Below are 14,423 nucleotides of genomic sequence, written 5' to 3'. Positions count from 1 at the left end.
AGGCATTCTTCTTCTCACTGTGGCAGCGAGCCACTGTGGGTCAGGCCAGGGTCTCTTTCTGTCATTGCTAAATCAGTGTAATGAGAACAAAATTCCCCTGATCCTAGCACCAAGGCAGGCACCTATTCCCTTTTAACTTCAAAGTCTAACTAACTCTGGGCATTTCCTGGATGGTGTGATGGATAGATGCACTCAGTCTCCATCACAAGTGAGTACTCTCTCAACACCACAAAATATGAAGAAGTAGCCTCAAACACAGCTCCGGGTTGTTCCCCTGCTGTTGCCTATTACAGCACAGCTAGTTACAGTCTCATTCTTAGGGGCTGCCTAGCATTTGAGAACTGTACAGGACCTCAAACTTAAAACATGTGCCCAGTCAGAGCAGCTAATTGGTACAATGTCACAGAAGACACTGGGGTTTGTCACTTTCAGAGTATATCACTATCAGAGAGGCTCTCTTAATATCTGGAACATACTCAGCAGACATCTAGTTATGTTGCAGTCATACCAGCATCATTCTGCTGACTTTTTATCTTCCTTCTCCAAACAAAGCTGTGCTGAGCTTTACACCCCTTTCTGCTCTTTTTGAACTTACTCTACTGATATCAAAGAATAAATGGATTTTTAAAAAAAATAAAAGAAATAAGGTTCAGGATTAAGAGAGAGAAACCACATAATCAAAGAGATTGGAGGGTTTAAAAGTTCAGAGAGCTGTATTTTTAGACCAGTACTACTTTCCTTCAACCTCTTCAGGATAGAATTAATACCCCAAATGACCCAGCCCCCAAAAGCTTAAGCCAATGGAACAAGAGTTCAAGTGCTTAAAGAAATATGTGAAGAGGCAGAATTACCATCTTCCCGCTCAAAAAGCTACTGACAGGAGTGTGATCTGATCTGAAGGGTTTATTTCTGGTAAATGAGCATTCTGTCAGGTTAACTCTTGTCCTCAGAAACCTGTATCCTCCACAGCCTTCCAAATTCTCAAGAGGTAGTGAGACTAGAAATTGCTTACCAGCTCAAATGGCGATGCAGTGTCTGTACTCTGCGTCAGCCTCCAGAAAAGTTGCATATTTGCAAACTGGCTAAAGTCACCTTATGAATCACCACCTCATTTATGCTCTGCTCGCTCAGGCAACCACAATTCTGCTTGTATTCCAAATAATGATTTTACCCAGGGGAGAAGACTGTTTGGATTGACTGTGGAAATAGTCTCAATACTAGTGTTTGTCAGCATGGAGCTTGTTGTTTTATATACTACTCCAAAAAACTAATGGAATAATAAGAGGTCACAGAGACACTGTGGAAACACAGTTAATATTTTTTTCTGCCTTAGTGTAGAAACGTGAGCTCTCCTGTTTATTTAGTTGTTCTTGAATTCACCCATCACTTATTAGCCCCCGGGAAGTATTTTTGTATGTATGTGTGTGTATTTATCATAAGGGAAGTGATGTCCCTGCTATTCAAACCCTGAGGGCACCAGGGCAATATGGTGTGCCCACTCTGTGATCTCTCTATAGCTCAATAGAAAATGTGGTACTTCTCAGACACCTGTATTAGCTATATTAGTGACAATTTTGCATTAGCTGCAGTCAAATATACTGGGATATTTGGTATTATTTTTAAGTCTACCACACACTGAAAGTTGGGTCTCTTCACCCCATTTAATAGCCAGCACCAACCATCCATCATAATGTGTCTATCCATCTGTCCATTCATCTATCCGTCCTCCAACCATTCCTTTTTTTTAATTCAGTATTTACTAAGTGCCTACTACATGCTAGATACTCTACATTAAGCCCAATCTAATCAACCTGTCCTTGAAGGTTGCAGTTTAGTGTGGGTACTCAGAAACTGCCACTATGGCACAGAAAATGCCTCTCTCACTAAATCTGACTGCTAGGAATTTCTGACTATATCAATCATACATCCAGGATTCCATCTTACTTACTATAGTCTAAGAATATGCTTTTATTTATTAATTCATTCAAATACAATTTTTAGCCCCTGCTCTGTACCAGGCAGAAGCTAATCTCGCTTAGTGTTTGATGTCTGAATACCTGCTGGCTTCACACAGACCTGCCCACCACAATACATGCTTCCAGACAAATACTTGGACTTGTCAAGTGATTTTTTTATCCTCAGGAAGAAAATATTATGTTAGGGTTCATTTGTAAGGTCAATCACAAAAGGAAAAGTTTCATTCCATACAAACTGAAAATCATTTTCTAATTTCAAGCACTGGAGCATAAGAGAACTGGTTCCTCAATAATACAGGGAAATATTAACAAAATTGTTGGGATCAAAGCAACCAGCACATGCAGGTTGCCCACAGAGGTGGCCTTCACTGTCTGCTGTCGACTTGGGGGTCAGCATTGAGCCTGGAAAGAAGGCTTGTAGGTGAACCTCCAGAAGGGGCTGATGACTGCCAGCTGGAACAACCGATTAGGCACAGCAGAGGAACATACTGGAGATTCTCACTGCTTTAGTGATAAGAGATAGTGGATTCCCTGTGTAAATAAAACCCTGGTCTTGGGAAATATTTGTGAGCTCTTCTTCAGGAAAGGACCAGGAACTGGTCTCCCAGCTGCTTTCTGGGGCTTGGCTTTTGCTACCTTACCCTGTTTACTGTAGAGGTAGGTGGAGGTTACCCAGTTGGACTTTATAATCTTGACAAAGCAGCATCTCTTGATCTACATGCTCTCCAGATGCCATCTTATTGGATATTAGGACCAGGGAATTCTAGGCTGGCACCTTTAACTGGTTCAGGTTAATTTGGGTTAACAGGTAGTTTTCCTCTCTATCTAAATGTAAACAATTAATCTATATTTCTAATGGGTATGGATAGACAGGACACTCTTAGAAATACTTTACATATTCCCTATATGAATGGGGAGAGACAAGGAATGTTAGCTACTTCCTGAAGGAAGCCTACTTGTCTCAGGCCCATCCCCAGAGCCAGAGAAAGCCATCATAGGCACTCTTGGTGACCACCTTTCCATCATTTTACCAGGAAGAAGACCTCCCTCATTAGGCTAAGGTATATGAAAAACAGCCAACTGGAGGGTATGTTTCTATTCAAAACTGTATGGGCAGCTAGACTCCTGCTTCTCAAGTCTTAACATGGAACAAATCATCAGGATTAAATATTCTGATTCACTAGATCTTGGAGACAAGGTGTCTAAGGTGCTGAGACAGATGATGAGACTCTGAACTATTGAACTTCCAAAGGCTTTTGGTCTGGAGATCACACTTTGAGTAGTAGCTGCTGAGTCTTATCTCAGCTGAATTTCATCTTCTTACTGCCCATATTTCACTATCAATAGTTCGTATTTACTGAGTACTTTGCAAGCCTTTCCTGGTTTACTGACAAGGAACTTGGGGTTTAATTTGGCTCCTGATTAGGTTACCTGGCCTAGGTCATGTGGTTGGTAAGAAGTAGAGTTGGAATTCAAACCCACAAAGACTGATTTCAGATCACAAGTGCTTAAACACCACCACACATTGCCTGTCAAAGGCAGGATGGATTTGAGACAAGGCATAAGGATGCTAATAGTGCCTCAGAACTCCCGCACACCCGGTCTGCAAAGATTGCTTGGAGACATCCTTCCCCGACCACACACAACGCACACACAGGTATCTTCAACTGCCAAACTACTGGCTAGGATGCAAAAGTGTATTTTCATTTCTGTTTCTACTGATCCCAAAACATCAAAGTGACCTCAGCAGGATGAAAAAAAAATATTCAGCTCTGGAAATTAATTCAGAAAAGAAAATATCTGAATAATTTGCTTTGGGAAACAAACAGCTGGTAGACAAAATAAAGATTTCAGATAATTCTCGAGGGCATACCAATGTACTAGTAGGAAACACAGAAGGCAAGGAAGGATTATTTGTAAGTAATCAGATATATGCTCCTGTTGCCACATGGGAACATGATGTTGCAGGCTGAAAAGCCACCCCCTTTGGCAACAATGCATGAAGATATTTATTATGCAGATCTGTACCATTGAACTGTTATAGTAAATCTGCATTTGCATTCATTTATGGTTGTTTGAAAAGCCATGGTGTTTTTCTTTATAGTGGGTCTGCTTTCATAGGAAAGGGGGAACAAGTCTTATCCATGGATTGTTAATTCACTTATAATGAGTGCTAAAGTAATGCTGGGACCCTGGGAAATGACATTTGACACAGCTAAAATGTCCAGGGTCAGGACACAGAGCAATACACTAATCAATGAAACCAGGCTAAGTCAGTTCTCACAAAGGTATTAAAAGAGAGAGAGAGAGAAAGAAAGAGAGAGAGAGAGACCAATTGAAACGGTGAATTGAATCATAGCTCGCTCGCTCTCTCTTTCTCTTTCTCTCTCTCTCTCTCTCAGTATGAAGCTGGGAAGGATTCTGAAGATAGGTGAACTGCCCTGCAAATTTTGGTTCCTTTGGGTACCTCAGAAACTTGGAACTAGAGGGAAAGAATGTCAAGGTGGTTATTAAGAGAACATGTACATGCATGCACTGGAGTCAGCTGGAGCTGGGTTTGAGCCTGAACTTCACCAACTGCTAGCAGTATGTACTGGAAAAGTCATTTAACCTAACTTAGTTCCTTCCTTTTAAACACTACTTCACAAGATGGTGATGAGGATTATATATTATTATACAAAATACAGCGTAGTGCCTGGACTATGGCAAAGTGTTCAATACCATTTTTTTTTTGCTATTCTTACGTTGTTCTATTATTATTAATAACATGATGGGGAAGACAAAGGTATATGTTTCTCCAAAATGGTAAAATGGAGATCTCCCTAGTCGCACAGGCTTGTAAGTCTTGTGCTATCATGCAATCACCACTACAGCCTGAATTCGATCCCCGGTCAGGGAACTAACTTATATATATGGCAGAGCAGACTTCTCCTATCTTGCCCATTGCTTCCCTTAGCAGTGTATGTCAATAGATCTGCCTGTTCTGCTCCCCACTATGTCTCTGGTGAATCCCCTCACCCGCTGCACCTCTGGCCTACACCCTAGTTCTATGCATAAATAGAAAAAAAAAAAAAGAGGGCCCCTTGGTTGCACAAGGGGTTGAGCACAGCACTATGAAGCTATCCACAGCCTCTGCAGCATGAGTTCAATCCCTGGCCAGCCAGGGAGCAACCCACATGGTATAGCAGACCTCTCCTGTCTCGCCAGCTGCTCCCCTCAGCAGTGTATTTCAGCCATTCTGCCTGTTCTGTTTCCCACTCTGTCTCTGGTGAATTCTCTCACCCCCCACACCTCTGGCCTGTACCCCAGTTCTTGTATGCATAAATAAATAAATCTTAAAAAAAAAGATTCTTTTTTAAAATAATGGTAAAATGCCAATAAAGTATGGTCCCTTTTCTGAAAATGCATACTGATTTAACTATATACTAGAGTTGCTTTAAAATGCAGAGAAATGTATACATCATATTACTAATATGCACTTTCTGTTCAGTTTTTCTAATGCAAGTTGCTATAAAGTGTTCAGGGCCTGTGAAATCCTCATAGGGTTAAAATGTGGTACTTTATTTTACGGGAATAGTGCACACCTTTGAGTTATAACCTGTAAAGTGTTTCAGTTTAACAGATAACTCATTTTCGTGCATGACTGCACTTCGTTAAGGAGCGAAAGTGGGCTGTTACTAAAATGTCAACACAATTGTCCCCCTTGAAGCTTAGCTTATCTTGAAGTATTTTTACATTTTCGGCACTTCTTTTTGTTTCTCCAAGAGCATAAAGATCCAGTCATGGTTAATTTTCAGAATCCAAAAAAGACTTCCCTTCAGTCATTCTTTGGAAAATAGTCAGTATTAGGGATGACAAGAGTTTGGGACCTTAATAGTGGCAATTTGGACCCCAAAACCATCTGCATTCCTTTGCATTTCACCATAGAGCAACTTAATTGCACCCTCGTTCAGTGGGTAATGCTTTCACAACCTAAATTCACAAACCAGAGAGTTTACTAGCAAGGAAAATGCTCAGTTGGGGTCACTTGGGGGTTGCTTTGAAGTTAACTAGAGGATGGAAGAGATGCTGCAGTTGGTCCTCGTCTTGAAGGCTGTGAGCAGTAGGGGCGTGTTTCCCTTTTCCTTTCCTCCTAAAGTCTGGACATTTGCCCCCTCCATTCATTCCCCATTAGGAAGGGCATCATTCCATACTCCACCTGGGTTAGGAAAAAAGTAGCTTAAGGGTTTGCACAGTCATCTCTCTAATTTTTTTCTTCTTCTTGCAGCATGAATAATTTGAGTATTGCCAATCTCTAAAATTCTCTTCTTTCTACCTGTCTTATTTTTCTCTCACTTTGCAGTGTAGAGTATCATTATCCGCAGCCCTGATAAGAGGATAATGAAACCATTCCTTCTCAACCAGATCTGGTGGCTGTCAGACTCAAATGACACCACCCGTACATCCTTGACATGCTACTCCAAGCTAATTGATGGCAAACAATGGTAACTGTCACCTGTGCACTAAGACAAAGAAAACACACTCATGTCACCTGATGGAAGAGCTACCTGGCAACCAATAAACAAATGTGCTAGGAAGAAGTTCTATTAAGGTAAGAGAGGGCACAACTCTGAAGAACATGCCCATTAACTTTGAGTTTAAGAGTGCTGCTGTTCACTGGGGAACAGAAATAAATAAGGTAAAATGAGAATGTATTGATGTCTGGACAGTTACATGAATATTCAGGTTCTCTTACAAATAGATATTCCCACATGAGCTCCAACTCCTATGTAGGCTGCCCAATTACATTTCCACATCACGCAGTTGGATTTATAGCCAGGGAAGAAGTTGTTAGGATATGGAAAAGGATACATGCTTACATGCCTTTCTGGAACACACTGCGCTACAACTAGATTATAATGTCTGGTGTTATCCACATAAATGCCAAAGGTTACCATCAAACATTCTGAAATACCTGGTGTAATTAACTTCACATTAGTAAAATCTTCTGAAACATCTGCATTTCAGAACAAAGAGATTTTTTTACAAGCAGAATGGCATCAGCTGGCAGCTCTTTCTACTTCTCTGGGACCAACATTTCACGCAGCCCTCTTGGGTCTTTCCAGACACTGCATGACATATCTCCCGCAAATGTCATAGCTTAACTTTCTTCCCATCTACTTACTCACTAGCAGAGAGCTAGTTACACAGAAAATCAGTAAACTAATTTGAACAAGGAAACAACCCAGATTCCTGTGAGAAATTCTGTATTATCTCTGGGTATTATGCTATCCCCGATTTTGGGCAAAGTAGGACAGCAGAAAGAAAGAAGAAAATGGAGCAGGTATGGCCCAGCGTTCCCAGAATCCCTTTCAGAAATACTCCTCTCTCTCTTTCTCTGAAAATTAAGGTTGACCTGCTCACAAGAAAATAAGATAAATGCATTTAGTAGAACATATTGGATCTAACTCCTCATTATTCATCCCTTACCTATCTCCTACCTGTACCATGCTGACCACGAAAGATGATTTCTCCCTTTCATATCCTATTGAGACAACCACCCACTCTACTTTCATGTCACTGCTGAAAACATTTCATAGCGAATGCTTCTCAGGAACCAATTTTTAGCAGAGGCTGACAATCCAATTTGTAAGGCAATATTCTTCTAGTCAAGACAAGGACTGGTTGAACAACACTGGATTCTGTCAGGAAACCTATCCATTTCCTAGCTCTGTAAAATGGAGCAACAACAGCCATCTTAGGGAATTGTGCTATAGCAGAGAAACATAGTCTGCCATTACATCTATGTTGGGAATAACTGCATAGATGATGAAGTTGGTTTTGCTAAGAACCCAGAGTATCCTCCTTCCTTTTTCTCACATTTTGCTCACAAAGTGGATGCCCTTCTCTGTTGTATCAGCACCACACTGATAAATTAGAGTCATGGAGCACACTGCACAATGCAAAATGCTGCTGAACAAGCAAGATCCTGGACCTTTTATTGATAGAATAATCATACAGCATCAGTTACATGGGGTAGGAGGACAAGGAGAAAAAGATGGATTTAACTAAAGAATGTTTTTGTCATCTAGGGCTTCGGGGGGACATGATTCTGCTGACCAGATAATTCTTATCAGCTTGATGGCCAAGTGTTGTAATAGAAACTAGACCCCAGGCCCATGGTCATGGTTCTAATCTTATCAAAAAGGCATTCCATTGATTAGCTCCTGGGGTCCCAGGTCATACATTGGTCCTCGGCCCCCTAGGCATTCCAGGTCATACTTCGTGATGTATGAGTCAGGAGTATGTTTATGCAACTGTCATCAGCCCTCTGGGTGTTCCCAGTCATATCTCGTGATGCATAGCCTTCCCAGGGTGATCAAGCTTTCTTCTCTTGATTGATTTGATAGTCACCTTATAAGGTTTAGCTCCTATGACTGATTAACCAGTTTCTGAAGGGCAGTTCTGACCTTTGTATAGGAATGCAGAACTGCAGGTAACAATAATGGTGGCTGAATAGGTCACTTAAGTCAAGCAGACCCACACTTTTCATTTAGCCTTTAGGCAATAAGAGCTCCCTCTTAGTTTATTTCACTCTTAAGATAAACTCTGATAAGTCATTCACATATTATGATGAATTTATGATGATATACAGTCTTTATCAAATAATTTTTATTTAAAGGCATTTCTCTATCTATGAAATGGAGACTTTAGTTATCAGATACATGAATTTCAAACATGATGGTTGCTGTAAAAAAGTGTATTTTGAGGATGCAAGTACCAGAGGGGTTCCTAAAGTTTGATGTTGCAGTTCTTGCTTTTCTCCTGGACATGAACTTATAGGTCTACAAGAGGCCTGGATTTTAGAGAACAGAATGATTGATATACAAGGGTTTGAGACTCATCTCTTTTTAGGAAAAATAGAGGGTAGCACAACCATGATTGTTCCATCTGATATCTTTGTTTATGCTGGACTCATCACAGATCCCACCCCATTCTCATGGTTCAGGCTTTCTCAGTAGACCTCTGCTTGAAGTGCAATGACTTTAACTGATGGTAATTATATTTGAGAGCCACTACAATTGGGGACTCCAGAGAGGACTAGGAGTACAAATGCTCTAGATCTCTTCAACTGAAGTGGCTCCATTCTGACCTTGTTTGAATACTGGATCTTATAAAAATTTCTGGAAAATGCATGAGTTAGAAGACAACTAAAGTAGTTGCTAAGTCATCTAAAATATCATAGGGATTAATAAAACCTGTATGCATTTAGATTTTTAAAACAAAATTTAATCAAATACATGGAAATCAAAAGCTTCTTTGGTTTTATTCAGTTACTGATGAATTTCCAGATGTAAGTATAAAACAGTGATTGGCAAACCTTTTTTGTAAAAGGCCAGATGGTAAATATTTTAAGCTTTGTAGGCAAGCGGCAATGTCCTCAATTTTTGAACAACTGTTCTCGCTAAAGGTTAATAGTCTATTTTACATTTTATATCTAAAATCTTAAAACCACTCTTAGCTCTCAGGCCAGGCAAACACAGGAGGCCAGTTGGCTGGACTTGGCCTGTGATATAATAAATTATCTGTTGATATAATAAATTGTTGTATGTTAATTACTAAGAATTATCATGAAACGATTAGAAAATGGTTTTTGAAATATGGAAACTAAATTTGAGATAAGCAAATAGTAAAGAATACTTTTATAGACACCTCACAGTATGTTTTGAGATAAGTTACATGTCCTAGAAGAGTTGATTACAAAATGTTGTCAGAGAGCACCAAGGCTCTGCCTCAGAAGGCCAACACAATGGCATTGTAAAACTGTATTGGTCAAGGTCCTCAGTCCTTTTTCTTTCTTCCACTTCCCTCACCTCACTAAGTCATTATTGATGAAATTCATTTTTCAATCTGGCACACTGGCATGCTATATGATCAGTTTAAGTAAACTTCTATTTTTTTCATGGCAACGGGAAAAAACAGTCTAATTTACTGATCTGAACACTGGTCTTAGAATATGAGAGTCCTGAGCCCTCATCTTGATCTGAAGGAACACATTATCTCTGCACATCTCTATCTGAACTCTAAGTAGGAGTACCCATTACTGAAGGAATGGATAGAAGGTGTTCTATTGCTTGCTACATACACCGACTAGGTCATGAGTAATTCCGTAAGTTTTTAAGCAAAGAGGAAGGAGAAAAAGAAAGGAGCATCGACTGAACCTCTACCAGCTGCAGGGAGAGTACTGAACTCTCATACGCGATCTCAACTCCCACAACAATCCTAGGAAATCAGTATTCTTACCATGACTTTACAGAAGAGGAAAAATAACCTCCCCAAACTTAAACATCTGGTGAGTGGAGAATCAGGATTGGAGATAAGACCTAACTCCACATTCTTTCTACACATTGTCTATGAAAAACAAAACTAAAAATATTGTACTATTTTTGACTACAGAAACCCTCAAACTCTTAAAACACAATTTGACTTTGTGATTTTGGGGATATTGCTCTTCAGGTGATGGGTTTCTGTTTCCAATGTGATGTTCTTTAGAGACCTACAGTAAATTTCTTTATTTAAAATATGTCATATAAACTACTGGGAAAATTACTGAAATATAAAATATGATGAAATATATTTCATTTTCTTTTATTCTACTAACTGATGCTGACTAAATTTCCAGTTTGTTCAGCTTTCATATTTTCACAGGTAATTTGCAGCATCTGTTCTCTACCTGCTTTACAGAACTATAATGTTTATTTTTCTAGTATTTAGATAAAAGCAACAACAATAGTAATGAATAGATGCTGAACATTTGCTATGTGACCAGCACTTTGCTGGTCACCTAAACCAGCAACTGACCTGTGTAAGGGGAAAACATATTCAAGTTAGAGGAAGAAATTAACATTTCCTTTTGTAAATATTCTATTTGAACATAGATTAGTTACACAGATGTCAGATGAGCTGTACAAAACATGGTCAGGAATATAACAAGTAAAGAGACATTAAATACTGTCCACACTTAGTTTTGTACAAATATAATTCAAAATGGCCTTAGTACTTCAGGACTATAGACTATAAATCATTATTTTACCAATGCACAATCTTCTGGGACAGGTATACATTACATTTTTCACAAAGAACATCCATTTCTCAGAAAATCTCGTAAATGTCCTTGTGAACCAACCTGAGGAGGTACATGCAGTGCATGCTGATGAGAGTTTATTCTCTTTTCTTTTGAATAGTCAAGAGTTCCTTCCTGATGCCTGTCTTCAAAGGTAGAAATAGAATTTTCATAAATACTCATGGAAAGGTTCCAAAGAAGATTATAAAACCTTGACTTTTTAGGGTGTGACTGGGTGCTAACAGATGTCTAGAGTGAGACCAGCTCTGAAATCAGAACTGATAGAGTAGAATCCAGATGTTCACAAAGCAGCTAAGTTTGCTGGAGAAAACAAAACTAAAGCAAAGGCCCAGGAAGAACTATAAATGGTGTCATGAAAGTGAGGCTAGAGCAGCCTTGCCACTTAGGTAGGGAAACTAAGATACCAAAGAAGCAGCTGAAAGGCAGAGTTAAAGATTGGCTACATGGCCAGCGCACCTAAATAGGGCAGATCTTTGCTGAGGATATAAGACAGTATTTTAAAAGCCTGGGGAAAATACTACTGGTTTCCTGGAATGAGTCAATTCCACTATACCCCTGTCCTCCCACAATACCCTCAGGCAATAAACTCGTTTCTTACTGTTAATAGTAAAACATAAAAGTTATATCCAAACTACCTTGATAATGTTCTTCACATTAGAATTTTATCCAATTATTTATTTTCAGTGTTTATGTAATTACAACATACGAACTTTCACTATGACTATAAAAGCCTAAAATGCCGACTTTCTTTTTTCTTCACTTCAAAAGTATAGAACTACCTATTTCTCTCTTTCACTGTAAGGGTAATTCAATTGAAACACAGTCAGAAATTTGAATGCAAAAGTTTGGCCCATAACTTTCTAACCACAAAAGCTATTAGCTTCCAATTTCAAAAATTGCACTTGGGTGCTTTCACTTCCTCTGCCTGTTCTTCTCCCAGCTCTGTCTCTGGTGAATCCTCTCATCCTCCCACACCTCTGGTCTGTACCCCAGCTCTTGTATAAATAAATAAATCTTCAAAAAAACTCTCTTTAAAAAAAAATTGCACTCTGAATTTTCATCTATCTGTTTCCTAAGACTTACATAGAGTACATACACTTCAATGTAAATACAAGCATTCTTTCTAACACCCCATTTGAGTGCCAGAAACATAACATAAAATGAGGAAAAGGAGGAATGATAATGTAAAGAAAATCAAGATTTTGCCAAATGAGAAGAAATAGCATAGTTTCACTACTTTCCTTTTCTCTTCCATGAGGTGTGGAATTGTTTTTTGCTCACCCCCCAAAATATTTTTACAGCAAACATTTGTACAATTGTAAAACTGAATAGTTCAGCTTAATCTTGCGTGAAAAACTAACATGAATACAAGGGAATAAGTGGATATGGAAAATTGCAGCACCAAATTAAGAAGCTTGCAAACATACATTAACGTTAGTTGCATAGATATAAATGTGTCCTTTGCTAGCTGGGAAGCAGAGTTTTAATTTTTTCAGTTGAGTGGTTATAAGATCTCACTCTTAATCAAAACATGAGCAGAGCCATTATACAACACAAAGGTACGGTAAGACAAGCTTAATGGCCATCTATAGGTGTTTTGTAGAAAGAGAAACATACACTAGGAAAACTCTTTTCCACTATTTGGTTCACTTTTACTGTCTTTATAATTATTTAACTGTAAGTACTACAGAAGCATGATAATCATGATTCTATTTATCTTTGTAAATATACAGCATATCAGTGATATCATTAGTTGTTTTTTTGTGGACAGATTTCATTCACATTGTTTTCATGTGAAAATCTTGCTCCAACTTAGAAATATTTTAAAAAATTTCAACTTTATTAAGACACAACTGACATAATAAATTTAAGATATGAAAAAGTGTATATTGTGGTAATTCAATATATGTATATATTGTGAAAGTATCCCCCCCCACCATCTAGTTAACTAGGAGAGATTTTTATTATAACTTCCACAAAAGTTAAGAGCATGTTTGTTTGTTTTTTAAGATTTATTTATTTATACAAGCACTGGGCACAGTCAGAAGCACAGGAGGGTGAGAGAGCCAGAGCGGGGAACAGAACAGAGCCAGAGCGGGGAACAGAACAGGCAGAGACGAAATACACTGCTGAGGGGAACAGCGGGCGCGGCGGGAAAGGTCTGTCGTGCCATGTGGGACCCTCGCTGGTGGCCATGGATCGAACCGGCACTGCAGAGGCTGCAGGCAGCTTTGCAGCCCAGCGCTCAACCACTGCGCCACCAGGGGAGGACCAAGAGCATGTTTTGCTACAAGTTACATCCTCATTTTTTATGATCTAGAGCAATGGTTTCAAAGTATGGTTCCAGGACCAGTAGCAGCTAGTGTCCCCTGAGAACTTGTTAGAAACACTTGGCAGGAATTCAAATTCTTAGGACTCACTCAGCCCTATTGAATCAGAAATTCTGAGTGTGCAACCCAGTAATTTGCACTTTCACAAGCTTACCAGGTGATTCAATATACACCACAAGATAGGCTGAAGGTTAGGGAGAGCTAAATCCTCAGGTTAAAGCTATCATTGTCAACAAGAGAGAAGAATGAGGCTTGCTCCAACTCTCACTGATTTCCCCCATCCAACCTGGTGGGCAAGTCACAGATGCATATGTTTACAAGAGCAATATAAGATTCTGATGGCAATTCAAGGCAATGACAAAAGAGGTATGACAAAGACATTATTGCCAAATGCTTTCCTTTAAATCTCTTCTGTACCCCGAGTTTCCACCACCAAAGTCAAGCTCTTCTATTCCTTTCTCACTGCTGATGAATTCTAAGCAAAGCAAAGCTTTTGAAGATGATGAATGCAATAATTACTGCAGTTTTATAATACTCTAGGCCTTGGAAAAACTTTCATATAAATCACATTATTTGATCTTCACAATTCTACTATAAAGCCTACCCTATTGGAAAATTTGCATGTCACTTTAGAACCTTCTAATAAAATCCCTAAATTCATAACCATTTTTTGAGTGTATACAATGTGAGACACTTTTATATAAAATAATTTTTATCCCATACAATTCTGCAATTTGTCCCAATATAGCAAATATACATGACTTAAGAATGCAGAAAAGGGGCCTCCCTGGTGGAGCAGGCGGTTGAGTGCAGCGCTGCGAAGCTGTCTGCAGCCTCTGCAGTGCTGGTTCGATCCCCGCTGGCCTCAGAGCAACCCACATGGTGAGCATACCTCTCCTGTCTCGCCCACTGCTCCCCTCAGCAGTGTATTTTGTCAGTCTGCCTGTTCTGTTCCCCGCTCTATCTCTGGTGAATCCTCTCCTCTCACCCTCC

The 14,423-nt window shown here is 39.4% G+C and overlaps 1 protein-coding gene across 1 annotated transcript in view; it reads right to left on the bottom strand.

The window, feature by feature from the left end:
* GLIS3 (GLIS family zinc finger 3) overlaps positions 1-14,423 on the bottom strand; it is a gene marked incomplete at both ends in the record, with an annotated part of 438,059 nt that overhangs the window by 52,324 nt on the left and 371,312 nt on the right. The gene's annotated exons all lie outside the window — the stretch shown is intronic.

The sequence above is a fragment of the Talpa europaea genome, assembly GCF_964194135.1.
Source record: "Talpa europaea genome assembly, chromosome: 7".
Classification (NCBI taxonomy): domain Eukaryota; kingdom Metazoa; phylum Chordata; class Mammalia; order Eulipotyphla; family Talpidae; genus Talpa; species Talpa europaea.
This window is presented reverse-complemented; position numbering and strand designations above follow the sequence as displayed.